The sequence below is a fragment of the Protopterus annectens genome, chromosome 5.part0 (genome assembly GCF_019279795.1).
Source record: "Protopterus annectens isolate FY-2018-M chromosome 5.part0, PAN1.0, whole genome shotgun sequence".
In the NCBI taxonomy this organism is placed as follows: Eukaryota; Metazoa; Chordata; order Ceratodontiformes; family Protopteridae; genus Protopterus; species Protopterus annectens.
In genome coordinates, this window is record NC_056735.1 from 659772772 (window position 1) to 659786004 (window position 13233).

The 13233-nt window shown below is 43.1% G+C and overlaps 1 protein-coding gene across 4 annotated transcripts in view; it reads right to left on the minus strand.

Annotated features, from left to right (window-relative positions):
* Positions 1-13233, minus strand: part of LOC122802739 (ICOS ligand-like) — a 764505-nt gene that overhangs the window by 221452 nt on the left and 529820 nt on the right. For all 4 annotated transcript variants that reach the window (XM_044072506.1, XM_044072504.1, XM_044072505.1 and 1 more), the window contains one exon: positions 3798-3944. The gene's annotated coding sequence lies outside the window, so the exon portion shown is untranslated. The remainder of the gene's footprint in view (positions 1-3797; positions 3945-13233) is intronic.

Consider the following 13233-nt stretch of genomic DNA (forward strand, 5'->3'; position numbering starts at 1 on the left):
ACACATAACAAGTGAGTTATGATCAGAGAAATCAGATCATACCTCTTTGTAATGCACGGAGCTTTATGTGCTCTAAATACTACCAGTTACAGAAAGAGTACCAGGAGAGTGAAGTGTTTTACAGCTCTGAAAGATGCAAATTACAGCACTGCCACACAGACACCAGACAGAGCCTCTCTGATGAATGAATGGCTTTAAAAGCTGCGGGATACTTTACTCTATCACATTGTTTTGTTTTGTGTGACAGCAAAGTGTATAGCAACTTTTAAAGCTGTGAAAAAGCTTTGATCACTGTTCTGGGGAGGCTGTTGTTATGTGCAAGTGTGAGACAGGAGGTTAACAGCACTGAAAATTGCTTAACAATGTTCTATTTTTTTTAAGCGAGAGAGTAATTACAGCACTAGGTGTGCTACATTATGGTACTAATGCTGGCTCTCTATCATGCATAAGAAGGGAAACAATTTTTATGAATCACTCTCAGGGATGACAAAAGAGCACAGCTCTGCAGTGAAAGGTACCTCAGGTAGGTATTATCTACCTTACTAAGTAGCTAAATGTAGTTCCTTAGTAAGGTATAGAATACCTTAGTAAGGTGTCTGACACTGTTTCCCAAAGTCTGTTGCAATGTCAAATGCAGGAGTTAATAGTACACAGTGGTGTAGTCTTCTGCTCCTCAGCACAATTCAAGAAACCAGGATGTGTGCTGTACACTGCCTTTGCCAACTGCAATTCAGGTGTACAAACTAAAGCATTTCCCAGCAGTGTTCCAGACAAACTGTGTATGATGCATGTTTACATCAGTGCAGTATGTCATTGAATATCAGGGTCTGGTTTTATGTTAGAATTAGTCTAGATTTGAAGACATCCAGTTTGTGACCTACACAAAAGCACCTAACCATATGTTTGTTTGTGCTTGGGCAAATAATGGAATAAAGGTAAAACAATAGAGGAAACCATTTTATAATGTGTCTATAATTAGCATGGAGCTCTGAACTGGTTTAAAATATTACATTGACAGAATCAGAGATGTCATAGAATTAAAAAAAATAATAAAATAAAAACAAAAGGAACAGATTAAACTTTTATCAAGAGATGGACGATTCTTCAACCTACAGGCTTGGCCTATTTGGTTGACACAGAGGTACTAGGACCAAAACATATGGTAGTGAATTAGTGACATCATCAAAGTGCAAAACATTTTAGCTTGCCTGTTGTTCAAATTTAAGTAAAGTAGCATTGTCAGGGCCTGTGAACATGACTTTATTATTACTGTTTTTTGTTTTTCATCCCGTTGCAGGAACGAGCTGGATGGTTCCTCTACCTGCACTCAGTCAGCCCATTCATTCACAGAAACAGGAGCTAGGTGACAACCTTATGGCCCATCTGTTGCTGCCCGGGAATCCCAATCAGCTCATCTCCTCTGTCAAGAGTCAGGTGGTAGAGAGTGGAACTCTTGGCTGGTTCCACAGGAAGGCTACCCTTTTCCCTGTTGGAGCATCCCCTATTCTGCATCAGCACTTTTGAGCTCTGCTATGTGTTCCCCTTCCAAGTTAAACTATGCCTCAACATGGTGAATTCCTCTGGGCTTACTGTGTGACTACACTCTGCATCATTGGCGCGCAAGGCTAAAGCCCCATGTCTGCCATGTGGCAAACCAGACCCGTTTGTTTTCACCCCCGCCACCAACTTGTACAATCACCCAAGCCTGTATTTGAACACAGGTCACCTGCAGTCATAGTTTTCAATCTCTTAGCACAAAAGATCTGGACAAAGCCAAAAATAATGGGGGGGGGAGGACAAAGCCCCCAAAATAGGGACAGATTTTAAATATTGTTCTTATAAACTTAGAAAAATGCTAGAATAAAAGGTCTTAATGTTACCATCCATTTTCTGAAGTGTATGAAGTCTGAAACTCGTGTTTGTCATTATTTAGTGAATTCAATTCTCACTGATTTGCCACAAAAATCTAGAAAACCATAAATTTTATTTAGAACAGACCAAACATATGGGGCAAAAATCTGGACATTATGTGAAAATCTGGACAGTTGAGAGGTATGCCTGCAGCAAAGCAAAGGCTTTATCCCTCTATGACATGGAGCTGGCTAGTCCAGGACATTTTTTGATGACTTCATCCATATGCCTTCTAAACATAAATATGACAACTCCAAAGCTACACAGACCCTGACAAAAAGGGAATAATTAGTTTGACAAATAAACCAAGTGGCCTCATTTCTCTGTTGCTGTGCATCCTGGCTGATGAATGTCCTTTTACAGAACAGTTGACCTGAAATCTTTAAATTCATAAGCTGGCGCCTTGCAGTTCAGTCTACAAGCCTTTGTGAAGCAACATTGCAACAATTGACTGCAGATCCTGACCACAGGTGTATAAAGGCACACGCCATGTGTAAGGCATAGTGTACAAATTCATTTTGAGTAGGGTAATATTTTGCCTTGCACAAGGGTGGCATATGTACTAGCTTCAAAAACAAAATAAACTGAAAAGGTACAGGACAGCTGGTAAAGATAACTATATTCTGAGTGATTTATGCATTTTGTATTTCTAGCTTGCCAGTTAAATGCTTCTAACATAACAATTTTATCATATGTCCTGGCTGAACAAATGACAGACCCTTCCAGCTGACCCTCATCTCAGTCATGAGGAAGGAATAGTCTGATTGGCTGGAGGGAGGCTGATTGTCGACAGGTGGTGGGTCATAGAGTGATAAAGGAGAAAAAGAGGGTTCCTATTGTATTCTCGACAGCTTAGATTGTCGAATGCTTAAGCATCGACAGCTTACAATAGCGAATGGCCACATAATCGAATTCTTTCCTTGGGAAAGAATTCACGTGGCAGTTATTGTGGATTTTCCCTTTCGCCAATGCAGAGTGATCTCGGAGTTGGTATATTTAGTTAGGGGGTGTGTGGGGTGGCAAAGCCTCCCACTATGTTTGGGTGTGTTTGTATATTTTGTTTACGGATGGCCACGCAAATTCTTTCCCAAGGAAAGAATTCAATTATGTGGCCGTTTGCTATTGTAAGCTTTCGATGTTTAGGTGTCAATGTTTTAGGATTCAACAACCTAAGCTGTCGATGATATGATATAGATGCGAAAAACAGTAGATAAAAGGTGGTGGTGAAGAAAGTACAGGTGTGAGGGACGTAGGAAAAATAAATGAACTAAAAAGAGATGAGAAAAAAGGGCAAAGATGTAGAGTGGGTAGGACAATGGGAATTACAAAAAAGAACATCAAGAAAGTAAGATAAATGGGGTAGAAAAGCAATAGGTATGAAAACATAGGGAGGGAAGATTGCTAGAAAGTAAATAAAGAATGAGTTAGACTAGGCATTAACGAAGAGTGGCAACAGAGATGTATAAAGAAGGGAATGAAAGATGTAAAGATGTGCAAGCCTGGTATATAAAAGCAACTAAATCTGAGGGAGTTCTTTTTTCCAACAGGAAGATTTCTAAATCAATGGATGTCAACAGATACAATCATTAAAAAGTTAGTAGCTTATTTCCTATCTTAACAGTTAAATAAGACCTCAAGTAATGCTCAATGGAATGTATAGTTTCAGACTGAACTGTAATTGAATTTCATTGCCATCTCACCAGATATTTAATGCTATAGTACCCTCAGTGAAAGAATGATTTTGCAGAATCCAAAATATTTTTTTTATTGCGGAAAATGATAACATTCTGGCATGCCTAAAGTAAAGCATATTCAAAGACATTACTGTCTTACAAAATATCATATTCCAATTATCTGTACACATTCTATGATGATAAATGCCTTACTGTTTTGCCCAGATTCACAGTAGCATGGTCAGTGAGAGGGAATCCATCCTGTTGGTAGTGTTGCAATGCATGCAATATATTAACAGGGTGAGCTGTTGTGATGATTATTTTCCTGAGAGCTCCATGTGTATCAAGAATCTGTCAGTGCTGTAAAGAAAGAAAAAGAAATTAAAGAAATGTCATGCTGGTCCACTAGCAGAAACCACAAAGATACTGGAACACAGATGGGATGTAATACCTTTTACTGGACCGACATAGGTTTTGCAATTACTTCAGCTTTTGAGCTGGCATATCCCCTTACTCAGCAGTTATTAAGTTATTGATGTTATATATAATGCTTAAATATCCACTTGTGACTAGAAAGGAAAGTATATCATTTATTTCCAATTGGCTAAAAAAGAAACCTTGAAAAATGCTGGGGTGGAAAACATGCAGTTCATGCTACGCCTCAGAGACAGACTATGTGTATCTGAATGTGTGTGTGTGTGTGTGTGTGTGAGAGAGAGAGAGAGAGACAAAGTGTAGAACAGGGTCAAGATCTGCAATAAAATCAAAGTTTGTCATGTTACATTACAGTTAGTGTTCATTGAGCAGAGAAAACACTTAGATTGCTCTGGCATTTAATGAGTCAATAAATCTCAAAACAAAAGATGTGTGGGGAGATAACTTTTTGTTTTCCTTCTCTGGATTTAATTTATCATTTATAAGCTGTTTGTCTAAATAAGCAATCTTTGTGACACAGAGGTTTTTTATTAACAGAAAGTATAAATTAGCAGTAATGTGCAGTTCACAATGATGAGAAAGACAGGGACTACCAAGAGAATAAGATACAGGGTAAGAATGTATGGCTATTGTATGCAGTTAATGCACTAAACAGCCTGTATTTATCTATCTGAGAGAAAGAGAGAGAGAGAGAGAAGGAGAGAGAGAAAGAGAGACAAGAAAATAGTTCCTACGTAGTATTAGATTCTAAAGAACAGCAGAATTGGATGAAGTTTTGTTATAGTGCTAAAACCATCCGAACATTTAGGCTTACCTGACTTTTAAGTTTATGGTTACTAGTAATGTGACCAGAATGCTGCCTTATGTGAAAATAACTACAGGTAACTGCTGCTTAACGTCTGGGATAGGTTCTACCACATTGAACATTAAGCGGTGTGGATGTTAAGTGAACACCCAGTACTTTGTATAGGGCTTCGCTTAACGTCCGTCTGCACAATGGCTGATGGCATTTACATCCGCTTAATGCAGTATGGGCATAAATGTGGTTTGACATTGTGCAGAAAGACGTTATGTGGCATTTACCTGTATTCTTTTGTTTTGAATAAAATACAGGTGCTAAAATGTAGACCTCAATAATCTTAATTACTTTTAATAGTCTGAAATAGTTATCAGTTAGAAATAAGAGTAAATTGATCAAATCAATCATTACCCAAATAAATAAATAATTTGATAATGATAATAATAATAAAACAATGTATTGCTGTTCACATTTATGTCCACTGTGAGCTGCTCAAAATGAAAAGTTAGGTATTGTAGTGTTTCAGAAAACCAATATCCAGGTTTATGCCACTGACTGTCAGAGTGAAAAATTGAGTTAACTTAATCTCCGTTGTTCTTCTTTCCAAAGGTGTGTAGAAATATTCTTTCCCCGGGATTCAGCAAGCTCTGCATGGCTTGCTGGAATAGTGCAGGAGCTGCTGGAGGCCATATGGCTGCCGAGAGATCCACGAACAAGCTCCCGGGATTTGCATGAGCGCTCCTGCATTATTCCTGCACGGACACAGCTCCTGTATGCAAATTACCCCATTTGCAGGTGAAAACCATGCAAATGAGGTGAATTTGTGATCCAGGAATCTGGCAGCCGGCCGTGCAGGACTAGTGTAATCTGCAGAAATGTACTTGGTTAGTAACCGAGTACATTTCTGCAAATTACAAAACGGAGCCATGACAGCTCCAAATAAAGGGTGTTTATAACGTGTAAATCATGCCAATGGCCAAATATATGGCCACTGGCATGGAAAACAGTTGAAAAATAAAAAAAAAATTTTTTTGGCCGATTTTTGGCCGTTTAAGCGTAGGGCAGCGGTACGCAAAAGGGATCGGCTGGAAAATAACAGAAAAACCCTGAAAAAAAGCTTTCCCTGCAAAATCAGTATTTTGCCATTAAAGCCAATGGCAGGCAGAAAACAATAAGGCCAGTGAATAGTGGTTGCTAAGGGGGAAGGCTCAGTGTCAGACTTGTAACTAGGCATTAGCAGGCAATCCTATGCAAATGAGGGGAATGATACTGAATCCCAGATTCTCCCTCATAGCTAGCCTGCACCCAACCGGGTAGGTGCATGAAGACCATGGTGCAAGCCTAAGAGCTAGCTGACATCATAGAGGGGCGTGTCAGGCATACTGTAAGCTTACTGGAGCCCTGTGGCTCGGGTTTGCCCTTAGCTTAGCAGAGCTAAGCAAGGGTGTGTCTGAAGCTGCCAAGCACTCTTTACATTGCCTAAGCAGGTATGCACACTGTGCACCATGTTTTAAACAAAAAAATGAAAAAGTAAACCAGGAAATAGCAGCTCCATGCACATCTGAGCACTGTGTTTGCGCAGTGCACCCCTGGGCTTAAACAGGAAGGCAATGGGAAGGGAAAACAGCAGTAGGAAGGTAATCAAGGAGAACTAGCATAGCTGGCAGGTGAAATGTATCAGAATCAGCCAATTGCACAGGCAGCAGCCCAGACCAGCACACTACTATAAACTATACAAACACCTTTCACTCTGGTTTTTCCCACAAACTCTACACCACCGGTGTATACAAGCGGGGATATTTTACCTAACAAAAGCAACAAAATGATAGGGGCTGCATTAGCTCTCATAAATCAACATGTGGACGAGGCAGAGGGTGGTGAGGATGACAATGCTGATGACCAACCCATAGTGAGGAGAAGGAGAAGAGTGTACAGACCCAGGGTAACCTACCAGGGGCTACATGAGCTGGAAACAGTGGAGCGCTATAGGGTGGACAGGGACCTCCTATAGCGAACTGTTGAGCTGTGACGGCCACACCTCACACACAGAATCAACAGAGGGGAACCCATCCCAGTGGATATCAAGGTATGTGCAGGCTTAAGAATGCTAGCCACAGGTACCTTCCAAAGGCCAACTGGGGATATCATGGGGATGTCACAGGCATCACCATCCAGGGTACTCCACCAGTTCCTGGATGCCATGTCAGCACATGCCGGTGAGCACATATATTTCCACAACACCCGTGAGGCGTTGCCCAGCAATATGTGTCTCTTCCACCAAATAGCAGAATACCCTGAGGTAGTGGGTGCTATAGACTGCACACACATACACATCAAAGCACCACTTGGTGAGTGGGGTAGGGTCTACATCAACCGCAAGGGTTTCTCCTCCATCAACTGCCAGGTCATGTGTGATGTCCAGGGCATTATAATGAATGTGTGTGTTGGCTGCCCTGGAAGCTATCACGACTCCCACATCTGGCATATGACACAGCTGTACCAGAGTTTTGCCAATGGGGACATCCCTTATGGCCACCTAGCGGGGGATGCTGGTTATGCACTGGAGCCGTAACTGCTGACACCCATCAGAAATGCACACACACACGAACAAGAACTCCATTATGAGGCACACGCACAGACCAGAATCATAATAGAGTGTGTGTTTGGGATGCTCAAGTCACGGTTCTGGTGCCTGGACATATCCGGTGGAGCCTCGCAGAACTCACCAGCTACATGCACCCAAATTATCATCGTATGTGCCATGCTACACAATATGATCCTGTGGAAACAGTTGCAGCAGGAAGAGCACTGGGCAGGGCCACACAGCTCCCACCATTGTCAAGGCCTGCACAGGCACAGAGTGACTCAGAGGAGAAACAACCTGAGCATGCCCCAGTAGGCAGAAGGAGGCGTGACCAGTATGCCCAGGCCTTGGCAAAAAGGCAACGCATAGCACATACACTGACATGGTAGGAACCCAGGGAATGACCCCTCTCTCTGACTCACACATACAGTAAAAGGGATGCCAAACATGACACTACCTGTGCTTAACCATGTATAGGGAGTGTACTATGTGCAGCCAACAAAGTCAGCCCTCCAGCACCATCCTCAATACTGGCACAACCACAAGGTAAGTCACTCTCCCTATCAATTGCTGAATGGAGTAGTATGTTTTGTTACTTGTATCTATGGTATGGATGTGAGCATGCAAAGGAAGCAGGTGGCTGAATGGGATGCCAGCAGATAGTAGACACCTATAGTGGCAGCATGAAATCTGTAACAAATACTGGTGTCACCATAGCAGCCAGTACTAGACAAGGTGACAAAACCCACTGCAGGAAATGTCATGGGCCAAATGTGTGTCCATAGGACACACACATGCCAGTCAGGGAGGCTCACATATCCAACAACAGTCCCAGCCAACAGGACAGGCATAGACAAAAACAAAGAAAGGCTGTGCTAAGGCCTCTGATTGATGGCTATGGAGAACAGCCCCCCTCCAGACCTATACAGATAGACTACAACAGATCAGGCAGTGGGATGTTAGTTCTTAAGGGTAAGAAGTCTGAAACTGAAATGTAGGTCAATAAAACCTAAGAACTGTAGTACACTGATATGTCTCTAGTCTGCATGATAGGTCAGAATACAGAATGAAATGGAGTACCTGAAATACCAGTACAGTCATAGCAAATGTGTACAGTTGTCAGGTGTGCCCCCCCCCCCACAATTCTATGTAGAAATGTAGTAACATGTATGTGTAGGTATAATAGTGGAGCACAGATTACCTGAGCTGGCCAAAGTAGCAGGATAGCTTGTAGCACATGTACAATATGCAGGGATGCGTGTGTTAGGTTGGTGTGTTTTGTATATTGTGTGACAGTGGTCAGCATTTAGGCATGGTGAGGTTTGTCCTGGTGGCCATTGGCCAGTACTGCCTATGACAGGGCCAAGTTCTCACAACTGCAGTGCCAAACACAATGCATCCCAGCAAAGCACATTCCAGCAGTAAGCCATAGTAATTGTTTGGATGTAATATCTGTCACCATCTGAAAGATGGAGATAACATGAATGTGGGCCCAGACATGCAAACAGTACACAGGTGGACGTACCCCACACAGTGTATAATATGTTACTGTCAAATGTACACACCTTTGGAATTGTACATACAGGTTAGCAGCACATTAGTTGGGTTTGTAGTATGGAATACTGATGTTGTCTGGTCAAACACTGGCAGACCACAAAGGTCACAGGTATGAAGTATTGAGAAACTGCTGATGTCCCTGCACAAGCCAACATAAGTGGAATGCCCCACGTATATCTGTGAGTCAGATGCAAGTAGTGTCCATAGCACACATGCACCCAGCTCACCCCACCATCACCCACAGGTACCTCACAGGTCTTATCCCTGCTGTTGGGAATGAGTACAATATGACCCCCACCTCCATATGGAAATAGCCATAGAATGCAGCATGCTGAAGAGGTGTCCCATGCAGGTGTGTCCCTAGCTATAAGCAGCAACCTGCCAGCATCCATGCCACTATATCAATAATGACAGAAACTATTGACATTAACACCTTGCACATTTACCCTGTCACCCCAGGGGAATATAGTGGCTTGCAGTCTGGGACTGTAGGAGTGACACAATGCAATGGCCTGCTACAGCTGGCCTGCATCACTACCAAATGCCCTACAGTCCTCTGCCAAAGGCCTGTGTCTCACTCGTACTGCCAATGTATGTTATGTCATGGACTCCCAAATAACAACATAACACTGTCCACAGAACCCAAATGCAAGGCTATGTCGACAAATCCCAGTAACATGTCCACCATGTCCTACTGCATGAACTGTGGACCAACACAAACTTACTGCTGGGATGAAGTGATAACTATAGGGAACTTATCAGATAATGTTTGCATAAAGTTTGGAAGAGGATAGAAGAACAGAGGGGGGGGGCTAGGAGCATGGACGCCATTCAGTGTGTGAAGTCTGAAACTCTGCCATGTGCACATACTGTCCCTGCCTGCAAACACAGGAATGGGTGGCTACAAACCTGCTTGTAAACCACAATGTGAAGGGGTAATGACCAGAAATATGACCCATGCCTCTGGGTAACCTGTGTGAATCTATACAGCTATGAGGTATGGCCACAGCAGGATATGGCCATACTGTCACATCGATGGATGTACAAGCATGGGATCCTCCGCCACCACTGTACCAAGGTGCTGAACAATTTACACAGACCCATCAGCAAGTGTCTGCAGCTTCCCCTCCAGAATGGCATGACTGGGCAAGAATATGTAGGCTGCAGACCACAATACTGGACACAGCTGCATTCACCCTGTGTTCCCCAGGAAATTACTGCAAGCAAATATGTATACCTGACAGTAGTTGATGACATAAAACATCAGAGTGTAAAACAGTACATATGTCTGAATATCTCTGCTAACACCAAAACCATGTAGCAGAAGCAGCACAGGCACAATTACCTACAGAGTAGCCCACTACCCTTTGCCCATTTTGACCCCATATTTTCAACCGATATACAGATATCCCACAGATACAGGTTGCTAGCTGTAGGTGTAGAACACAAAAGCCTGCACTGGAGTACAACCTACCTGGAATGGCTTCACACATTCAGTGCAGAAGGTCATACTGGGGCATGCTCCCACACTTAACAGAAATGAAGCCCATGTCTGGTAACAATAGTGGACTAAACATATCTGACAGTCACAGATGTTTGTGCACACACTCCACATTGCACATCAGTCATGCTTTGCACACACATTGGATAGGAATACACACATATATCCAAGGACAACACACTATAACAGGCCAAACGGTGACAGACAGTGACAAAGCCTCCCATCATGAGGCCTATCCCACCCAGCACACATCCAATTGGCTAAAACCACATGATGTGCAAATGTCAATCACTGTAGACATTTGCCTCTGGTTTCCCTCAGCACTGTAGTGTCTGTGGTGCTTGTGATAACTGTGTAACATGACTGTACAAGTCAGTATTCATCTAGCAGTTGTATACACGTACCTGTGAAATATAAACCTGTGTGTGCCTGAGTGTTGTGTCTGCTTCCATATGAATGGTTTATGGCCCATGCACACACACTGCACTCCCCACTGCCCTACTATGGTAAGCCTGCTGATGTCATTCACCTTGAAATACACCTTTGGTGAAGGAGTATTCCTATAAGCTCCATGGCGCATGCTATAACTGTGTAATGCTGTAGTGTGATGTACTAGTTAGGTAGGAGTTCTAATCCCAGACGAGGCAACTGTAAAACTTTGTGTGTGTGTTTGTCTCTGTAGGGATCAATGCTTTTGAGGCCATTCCCAGTCACTGCAACTTCCATTGCCCGACTTTGGCAAGACTGCTGATGTCATTCACTTTGAAATACACATTTGGGGAAGCAGTAGCCCAGTAAGTTCTGTGACGTGTGCTATAATTGCATAATGCTATAGTGTGATGTACAAGTTAGGTTCTAATCCCAGACATGGCAACTGTGAAACTCTGTGTGTTTGTCATTAATATCCTGTGTGGGGGTAGCTTTGAGTGTGTAATAACAGGACTCATTGTGGAGTGGGTTTTGCAAAATTCTTATATGCTGGGCCTATTATATGTCACAATGTCCACCTTTCAAGGATAACAGATGTCAAATAGCAGAGAGGCTGGGGTAGATAATCCATACCCTTACATGTGACATCATGGATTGGGGAACAATATAGGCAGCCCTTGTATTACCCAGAGAATACTCTCCACCCATGTCTCATACACAAACACACTTGGTTAGGCAACAACCACTATTTTGGTAGTTCCCTGCATATTGACCACAGACAGTAACCATGGTGTGATTGCAGTGGACTACAGAGGACATGGCACCCTGTCCCATCCCTACAATAGGCAAATCATTGCACACAGTGCTCCTTTGCTATGTCCCCCACTGGACACCTGCAACAACTGTAGAGTCAGCAAATGTAACCCACTAAGGACATACCATGCATTATACACATGCCCTGTATGGACAGATGCCACAGACACCAGTGAATACCTGTATCATGCTGTCAATGTAGGTGCAGGGTCAATGTGGTTTCCATTCCCAGTTCTCACCACATGAGGCACTGGTCAACCACAATAGTAACCTAGATGAGTGGATGGGTGAATACAATACCCACCTGTGTGAGCCAATCCAGACACTACACCCCTGTGCTACACTGCAGACCATTGTCATGTGGCCTGATGCCAAGGTATACCCTTTATCTAGCCTTGTACAGCCTTCTGGCACAGTCAATCATTACACACCTTTGAAGCAATGCACCCATGCATGTCAGTACTGGCAAACCTGTGTCTGTGTGTGTGTGGAGTATAATGATTTGGACACCATTCCCACTTACTACACCTCCCATTGGCCTACTGAAGCATGTCTTCTGATGTCAGACACCTTGACATACCCTTTGCCCATATATCATCCTGATAACCTCTGTGGTGCATGTGATACCTTTGTATTACTGTAGTGTGTCAAACTAGTCAGTTAGGAAGTCTAATCCTGACCCTGCCAACTGTGATAATGTGTGTGAGTCCCTAAGAGAGTGTGGCAGTGTCGTCCTTGACACCTGTTCTTGTGGACAGGCACATGTACTACACATACCTTATCCCTCCTTTATCACTGTTGCGGATGTCAATCCCCATCAAATATACCTTTGGACAACTCCACAACATGTAAGCTCTGTGGTGCAAACAATAACTGCATAGACATGTAATAGCAATACATAGTCAGGCAGGGGTTTGAAACTCTGTACTGGTAAGTGTGTGACACAAACATGCTTAGCTTTTACTGTCCTACACCCTCCCTGTCTTACTTTGTCTCTGCCTCTCTCACTCCCTCTCTGGTAGATGTGGAGAAGTACACCTGCTTTGCTTAGGCAGCAGCTTGTGTTTTGTAAGTGATGCTCATGATCAGCTAATGGCCTGCCCACTAATTGCAGTCCCCCATTAGCTGACTGCATGTGGAACAGCTGTGGTAAAATTCCCATAGCCAATTGCATGGAAACAACACTCCTATAACTAGGAACATCATGTGGGTGTTGGCCCTTTTCATTCAGGACTTCATGTTGATGCTTGGCAAACAGCATCACAGATGGTAGTGGGATATACCTCTAACAACATACACTGTGGGGACAGGCAAACAAACAGGAGGGGGATGTTCCAGACATGACTATTCTTCTGCATTTGAAGTAATGTTGGTTTAACAGGGTTTGTGTGGATATGGCTGGTCTACATGATTTAATACCTGTCATGACAGTGTTATGTGGTTGAAGAAATGCCCACCTATAGGGTTATTGCAGACTGGCCAGTGTTTGGAGTGTCATGTGTCTTGTGTTACTCACAGATTACCTATCTTA